Consider the following 7,376-nt stretch of genomic DNA (forward strand, 5'->3'; position numbering starts at 1 on the left):
CCAGTTAAGGGGGAACACTGAATTCTAACTTTATTGTATTACTTCAGACCAACACAGTTACCCACCTGGATCCACCCTCTCTGAGATTTAACCACCCAAAGCTCTATTGAGTTAAATGTAAAACAATCAGTTTTGACTTGGAAGCACATAAGCTTTATGGAGTATCTCCAATTCTCCATGTTTCCTGGTTAAGGAAAAACATTGTTCAAACAAATTACAAAGATGATCGGACTCTAGTAGTAACAAGAACCACATCTCACACGACACATTCATGTAGGTACGTTTAGTTTATTATCAAAGATTTCAGGTTTTCACGGCTGGTAACATCATTAGGGTTTGTAGAATCTTTCGGGATCAAGTGCCGTGTTCTACTGGAGAAAGTTTTCCTTCCAGACGTTTCGTTCTCAGCTGCGGAGAACATCCTCAGTGGCGTTGCAGCCGGAGCAGGCGCTCAGACCTTCTTGGCTGCTGTGCATTGAGAGGTTTTACATTTTAGGTTTAGTTTATTGTTACCAGATTAACTTCAAAAAGGTTAACTTGCTGCAGCTCCAAGCCCAGGTAAGAGAGAGAAGAGAGGCCTACACACACAATGAAAAAGAAGGAAAAGCAATGACCAAAAAGGCTCAACATCTAACTGATGAGAGGCTGGGGCGAAGTGCACCTGAGTGAGATGGTTCTTAACTTTCCCTCCCACATCCTCCTGCATGCAGAGTTACAGTATCCAACAAGTTCTTCCAGCTGTTTCCTCCTCCTGAAACCACCTTGTGGCAGCTATAACTGAATTAGCTTGATAGTGGTTAATAGTGTGGGTCTAGGATCTGAGAGATCCTGGTTCACATGCCCACTCTGCCATGTAAGCTTGCTGGGTGACCTTGGATCAGTCATACATTCATCTACCTCACAGGGTTGTTGTAAGGATAAAATGGAGGAGAATGGTGTAAGCTACTTTGGATCACTGTTGAGGATAAAAGGGAGATAAAAATTAAATAAATACATAAATAAAAGCAAACCTCCATTTTAATAACCAGTATCTGTCCACATAATGGAGGATGACAGGAAATATTCTGATACATCAATTCATTCTGAATGGCTGTAGGATGTACTGATTTTCCAAAGGACTCACTGGAATATATTAAAAGGGGAGTGGTTCCATGTGTGGTGATTAAATCAGAGCATAGACATGATGATGAATGAATATACTTATGTAAAGTGATGTTTAAATCCTCTAACAGTTACTTTGTTGTAATCCCTCTTGATTTTTATCAAGACCTGACATTTGAAAGGAGGGGAAAACCATCTCAAAATCACCTCACAACCAGACAGTCCCTTTTGCTTCAATGCTGTCCACCTGTCATTTGGAACAAACTGTTGCATCACAATAGACATCCTCTTACAGCATCCTTAGATACTGTCATCAGCCAACAATGAAAGACTGTGGCCCTCATGCCCTCCTTGTACACTTCAGAGACTGACTGCCATTGGATACAGACAGCTAGTTTAACAAGAGGCATAGGGACATATGAAGGTGCCTTTAGTGCATAACAGGTGACTGACCTAGTGTGATGTAGTGGTTAGACTATGCCCCCAGAGTCCCAGGTTCAAAATAAATCCATCAAGGAACATATTGGGTATTCTTGGGCCAGCCATTTTCTCTTGGCCTAAACTACTCCACAAGATTGTTGTGAGAAAGAAAGAACCATGACCACTACCTTAAACTCTTTGGAGGAAGGGCAGAAAAATAATGCAGGGAATAAGTGAAGTAAAGGTTGTTGTTTTTTGACCTCATATAAATTGCAGAACCGCCCTATACCTTGGACAGCCATTGTTTCGAGAACCACTGCTTTAGACTGATTCAAACATTACCAGGTACACAGAATGGAACTGGGGTCTTCACCAATGCTCCCTCTATGCTATGGAGTCTTGTGAGCAAAAATTCTACTTCATGAGCTACTGGCATTAAAGTTGTGAGCTACTGCATAAATTAGTTTGCTCTGGGGCCATTTTCCTGAGCGAAGACAAAAATGTGTGAGGTAGAGGCTAAAAATCTGTGAGCTAGCTCACACTAACTCAGTTCAGAGGGAAAACTGGTCTTCACCCTGTATCAAATGTGACAATTAGACAGTTGTGGGTTTTTTATTCTGCAGGTATGGTTCAGGTCAGGAACATGGCACACATGGAGAAGGGGTTTCAGCCTTCCTGTGAGTAATGTCCACAGCCCAAAACAGTTCTGGAAAGCACCATTTGGGGAGAGAAGTTGGTATTCCCAACAGGCCACATATTATACTACCTGGACCACTGCAGTTTGGGAAGAGGGAAAGCTGAAATGTATTCTCCACTGGCACTATGGTCCTGATCTGAATCAGGCACTGCATGGAGGGAACTGAAAAGACCCCAAAGTTTGGGTCTGAGACTGTCACATCTATTGCAGGGTGGGAACCCCAGATGCAACCTGTGTATTCTGTAATGTGTTAATGCATTTAGTTAACAGCATTGTTTTATTTAAAACATTTATCAGCCACCGTGGAACCAAGGGTTGCTTACAATGTAAACTTAAAACCAAATTTTAAAAACTGATTAGGACTGCAGATAAAAACTAAATTACCAGTCAAAAGCAGCCCTAAAACTAACTTCTGCTGCCTCCTGAAGATCAAAAGTGAGGTGAGATTTTCAGATTTGACCTCAGTGCAAGAGTACTAGTTTTAAGTGGGCTAGGGTATGTATTTCTCATGAATGTCTTGGTTCCCTTCTATTATATAAATGCCCAATCTTTCCCTTGTATTTGGCATAAATGTTACCAAAGCTGTCTCCCTTTGTTAGCACAGTTCATTAATTTTGCTAGATCGCTGGCTACAGTGAGTAGCTGATGAATGGGAACTTCTGAACTGTAAAAAACAAGATCATCTCTCCTCCTTTGCCACTTCCAAGCTTTCAGTGCCTGACAACCGGAACAAAAGATTCTCACAGGTTTAAATAAATACATAATTTTAACATACTCCTTATTTGCTGGATGGGGAATCAAATATATTTGAAGAAAATATATATCCATATGTAGTAAAGAAGTTTGTGATTATAGCAGATATTATTTTCGAATTCTTCCCCCCCCCCTCCACGATACATAAACGGTGCAAATCCTTCTGCAGGCAAGACTGCTGAGAATTCTATTCAGAGCAACTCTTGGGTAGCACAGTACTTGATGTTGCAGTACTAACTGGAGTTACACCTTTCTAAGCCTATTAACTTCAGCGGGGTTAGAATGGTGTTAACTCTGCTTACAATTGTGCTGTGAGACACTAACCACCTACAGTGGGCTCCTTGACCTGAACAAGTTGAATAGTTTCAATCGTGTAACATTTGCCAAGTGGTTTAGCCCTGTATTTCACAAGCAAGGTTTAACAACCAACAGTTTGTTGCAGGATCAGAGGGAAAATTGACACAGTCCATTATGTATGTTTACTCAGAAGGAAAGTCTCACAGAGTTAAATGAAACTTACTGTCAAATAAGCGTGCATAGGATTGGAGCTTGAATTTAGAAAAAATATATATTATTTTTAGGCCACAACACCAGCCACACCTACAAGATTCCAAAATCAATTTCTGTAGGAGTGGTATCCTGATCTGAGGATGTACAGAGCAATCTCTGCACAGATCTTTTGTCTATGAGTTTGTATGTTCAAAAACTATGCGTTTCCTCCAAATAATACATAATTTAAAGCAAAACCACTGAACTTAACTTTTTTTTTTCCTTTTTAAAGAATTGCACTGTTTGAATCTTTAGGACCATAGGTAAGATATTTACTGAGAGCTTTTGCAATAAACAATGTGAAAAGATTTTAAACATTTAAACTCCATATTCCAATTTAGTAAACTCCATATTCCAATTTAGTAATCATTGTTCACATACATATTTTTAAAAGCCCTTTATTCCACATTAATGTGTTTATTATTTAAATATGCAGCATTCAATTTTGCGTATATGTTTCTTGCTTCTTTAATTCTGTTATTTCCTTGCTCTCTCCATCATAATGTTACAAAGCGACAATAAAAATCAGTCAAACAGCAAAAATATACTAGAAGGACACACCAATTAAAAGTAGTTTTATAAATACAACATAATCCTATTGGCAGTGATGGATAGTCTTATCAAGTTACAGCTGATTTATGGCAACCCCGTAGATTTTTCAAGGCAAGAGACGTTTGGAGATTGTTTGCCATTGCCTGCCTCTGTGCAGCAACTCTGGACTTCCTTGGTAGCTAAAGTAGGTAAAATACTAAACATGAGTAAATGCACAGTTACCATAATCCTCAGGTAATATTAAATTGCATTCTAACAACAAAAAGATATCTTTTAGTATCTGAGGAAGTGTGCCTGCATATGAAAGCTCATATCTTGCATAAACTTTTGCTGGTCTTAAAGGTGCCACTGGACTCAACATTTGTTCTAGCAATAATAATAATAATAGATGAAGGCCCAGATTAAACAGTGTTGGTATAAAGCCTGAATAAACAAGCATTTGTTTACATGACATCCAAATTGACATCCAAAATTCAATAAACTTGGCAGCAGGCAATGGTTTGTAGGGCTGCCATTCTAGAAACAAGGTGGCACAGTAGGAAAGACCTTGTCTGACAAGCTCTGTGATCAGCTTTCTGATTTGAAGTATGGAAACACACAGAGCAGGCTCCTGAAGATGAACTCAGATGACAGCAGATTGATAAAAAAACAGGAGGTTAGCATATAATTTTACCAAGCATGTTAGGATAGGATGAAGCTTAGTCATAGCTTTGACTGGTTAACATACATATTAAACAGGGTTGCCAAGATGCAAAAAAAAAAAAATGCTCTGGCCCTTTAACAGAGGGATAATGTACAGCAGCTGAAGGTCCCCCCCCAAATAAAATCAAAGTAAAGAATAATACCTGAAAATAACAGCCTGTTAAAGGAACATATTTTTTTATCCAGGAAGGTGGCAACCTTACAACTGTATGGGGCCATCTCAGCTTACTGACACTACTATGCTTAAGGGCCAAATTATATATTTGTTTATAAGTAGGGTTCCCCCAACTCAACAGCTACAGGGAATTTCCTTCCCTAAGGACTTCAAGGACTGATTTGGTTTAGGACTGTGATACAGGGGAGAGGCTTCTCATGTTCCCACCCCAAAATGGTCCTGGTGGGGTTATTGCCTAGTGTGGCTACTCTTCACTTTACACTTCTGTGTAGAGTCTGGGCTGGCCCTGCCACTAAGCAAACTAGGCTATTGCCTAGGCTAGGGCATCAGCCTTCTGGGGGCACCCCTATGTGACTTGGTGACATTATCAGTGCAGGGTGGTTGGTGTTGCCAGGAGTTAGCCTTGCCTAGGATGCCAGACAATCTAGGGCCAGCCCTGTGTGGGGTTGGCAACCGCCTGTTGGAAAAAACATGAACTGGCTCAGTCCTACCAGGGAGTAAGGGCTGGTGCTCAGCAGGGAAGTCCAAAGGCAGGGATTACAGAGAGAGAAAAACACAAAGTCAGGGGTTCCAGAAAGCAGGTTAATGAAGCCCAGTGTAGGGTCAGGGGATTCCAGAAGAGCCATTGTCCAGTAACCAAAATTCCAGATATCATCAAGATCAATAGCAAAAATACTTGTTGTATCCCCAAGCCGCTGCTTCTCTCTCAGCTGGTTCTATAGCTAGGTCTTAATGAGCCAGTAACTGTCTCATCCATTAACAGCTGGCAATGGGCAAGAAACTGCAAACTCTTTCTCCTTGCCTGCAACTCCGTGCGCCACTGACATTGCCGGCACTGCATGGGTGTAGGGGAGCCAGGCTGGGAGTTGCCTCTGAAGGGTTGCTTACTGATTCATACCCACAGGGTGTTGGCTCAGCTGCAGCTGGGGGCTGTGAGTTATGGTCTCAGTCCCCTGTTGTTTCTCTGCTGGAACAGGCATGCTACAACCAGCTTCTCTTCACCTGAGGAGTCCTGGCTTTCACTGGTTGCAGGCTGACTTATGACAAACCGTCCTGTCTCTTTAAAAGAGGCTTAATGGGTTGTTATTTACCAGGTGATGTTCTTTACAACATCCATGCCAAGAAAAGCTTCAGCTGCATGTTTCTACACATCCAACCTGTGTTAAAGGGACAGACCCATTAGCAACATTGCTCCAAAGAAGCTGGAGTTTGAGTCTCGAGAATCTGAGTTCTGAAGACTAAGAGTCAGGAGTTATATACTTCAAAGGTTGAGGAAAAGGTTTAGTCTAACAAGCATGTGAATTAAAGATCCAGGGAAGAGCTATCAGTCCTTGGTTCCTTGCTGAAAGAACTGAGTGTGCTGAAGCATCACAGTAAGCAAGTAGGGTGTCTGGGCATGGTGTGTAACTTAGTTATGGCAGAGAGCTGTGGTGATACCTTATAAGCCTGCCTGAGAGAATGTTTTCCTCAGGCATATACCTTGTTAGACATAATGCTTCACAACTCCTGGTAATGTGTTAATATTTACCTCATTTTTTTTCCGTGAAAGAAACTTGGTTCTTTGTCACCTGAACAAACAATCAATTTTGTGCCTGTCAGCATTACCCCAGTTACCAATCCACATATGAGTGGGTTATACTCAGGCACATATCCTGTCCCCTCAAACTCCCCCCCCCTCAATAATTTTATTATAATAAACCAATAAAAACGTTACAATAACAGATCACAAGCGTGAATCCCCTCAAACTTGTCTTTTTAATTTCTTTTGTTTTCTTGCTGGGTCACCTGGGGATTGCCATGTGCTTGCCATGTATGGTTACCAACCTCCAGGTGGTGGCTGGAGATCCCCTGGGATTACAGCTGATTTCCAGATGACATATCAGTTAAGGAGAAAATAGCTATTTTGGAAGGTAGATGCTGTGGCATCATACCCTTCAGAGATCCCTCCCCTCCTCAATACCTACTTTCCTCAGGCTCCACACTGAAAATCTCCAAGTATTTCCTAACCGAGAGCTGGTAACCCTCTTTCCATGGCAGGCAACCTTCACCACCCACCCACCATGTTCCAGGCTCCTGATAAAATGACAGGGGAGGTGTGAGGCAGCATCAGGTGATGCTATGACATCACTTCTGAGTACACAACTGGAAGTGACATCATGCTATGCCAGTTTCCACAGCCTCCACACTGGGGGGTTGCTGAGAGCTAGCAACCATAAGTAGGCAGGCATTAAATTGTATAGTGAAGGGAGGCAAAATTTCTGTGGAGTTATCCCCCAGGAAATCCTTCAGAAAGCTATTCCAAATTGCTAGATGAGTTAGGTGAACAGAAAAATTGGTTGGAGAACTGCACTCAATGGCATTTCATCTGAATGAAGGGAGGTGTCCAGTGGGGTGCCACAGGGTTTGGTTCTGTGCCCGGAAATTTGC

The sequence above is a fragment of the Heteronotia binoei genome, chromosome 16, assembly GCF_032191835.1.
Source record: "Heteronotia binoei isolate CCM8104 ecotype False Entrance Well chromosome 16, APGP_CSIRO_Hbin_v1, whole genome shotgun sequence".
In the NCBI taxonomy this organism is placed as follows: Eukaryota; Metazoa; Chordata; class Lepidosauria; order Squamata; family Gekkonidae; genus Heteronotia; species Heteronotia binoei.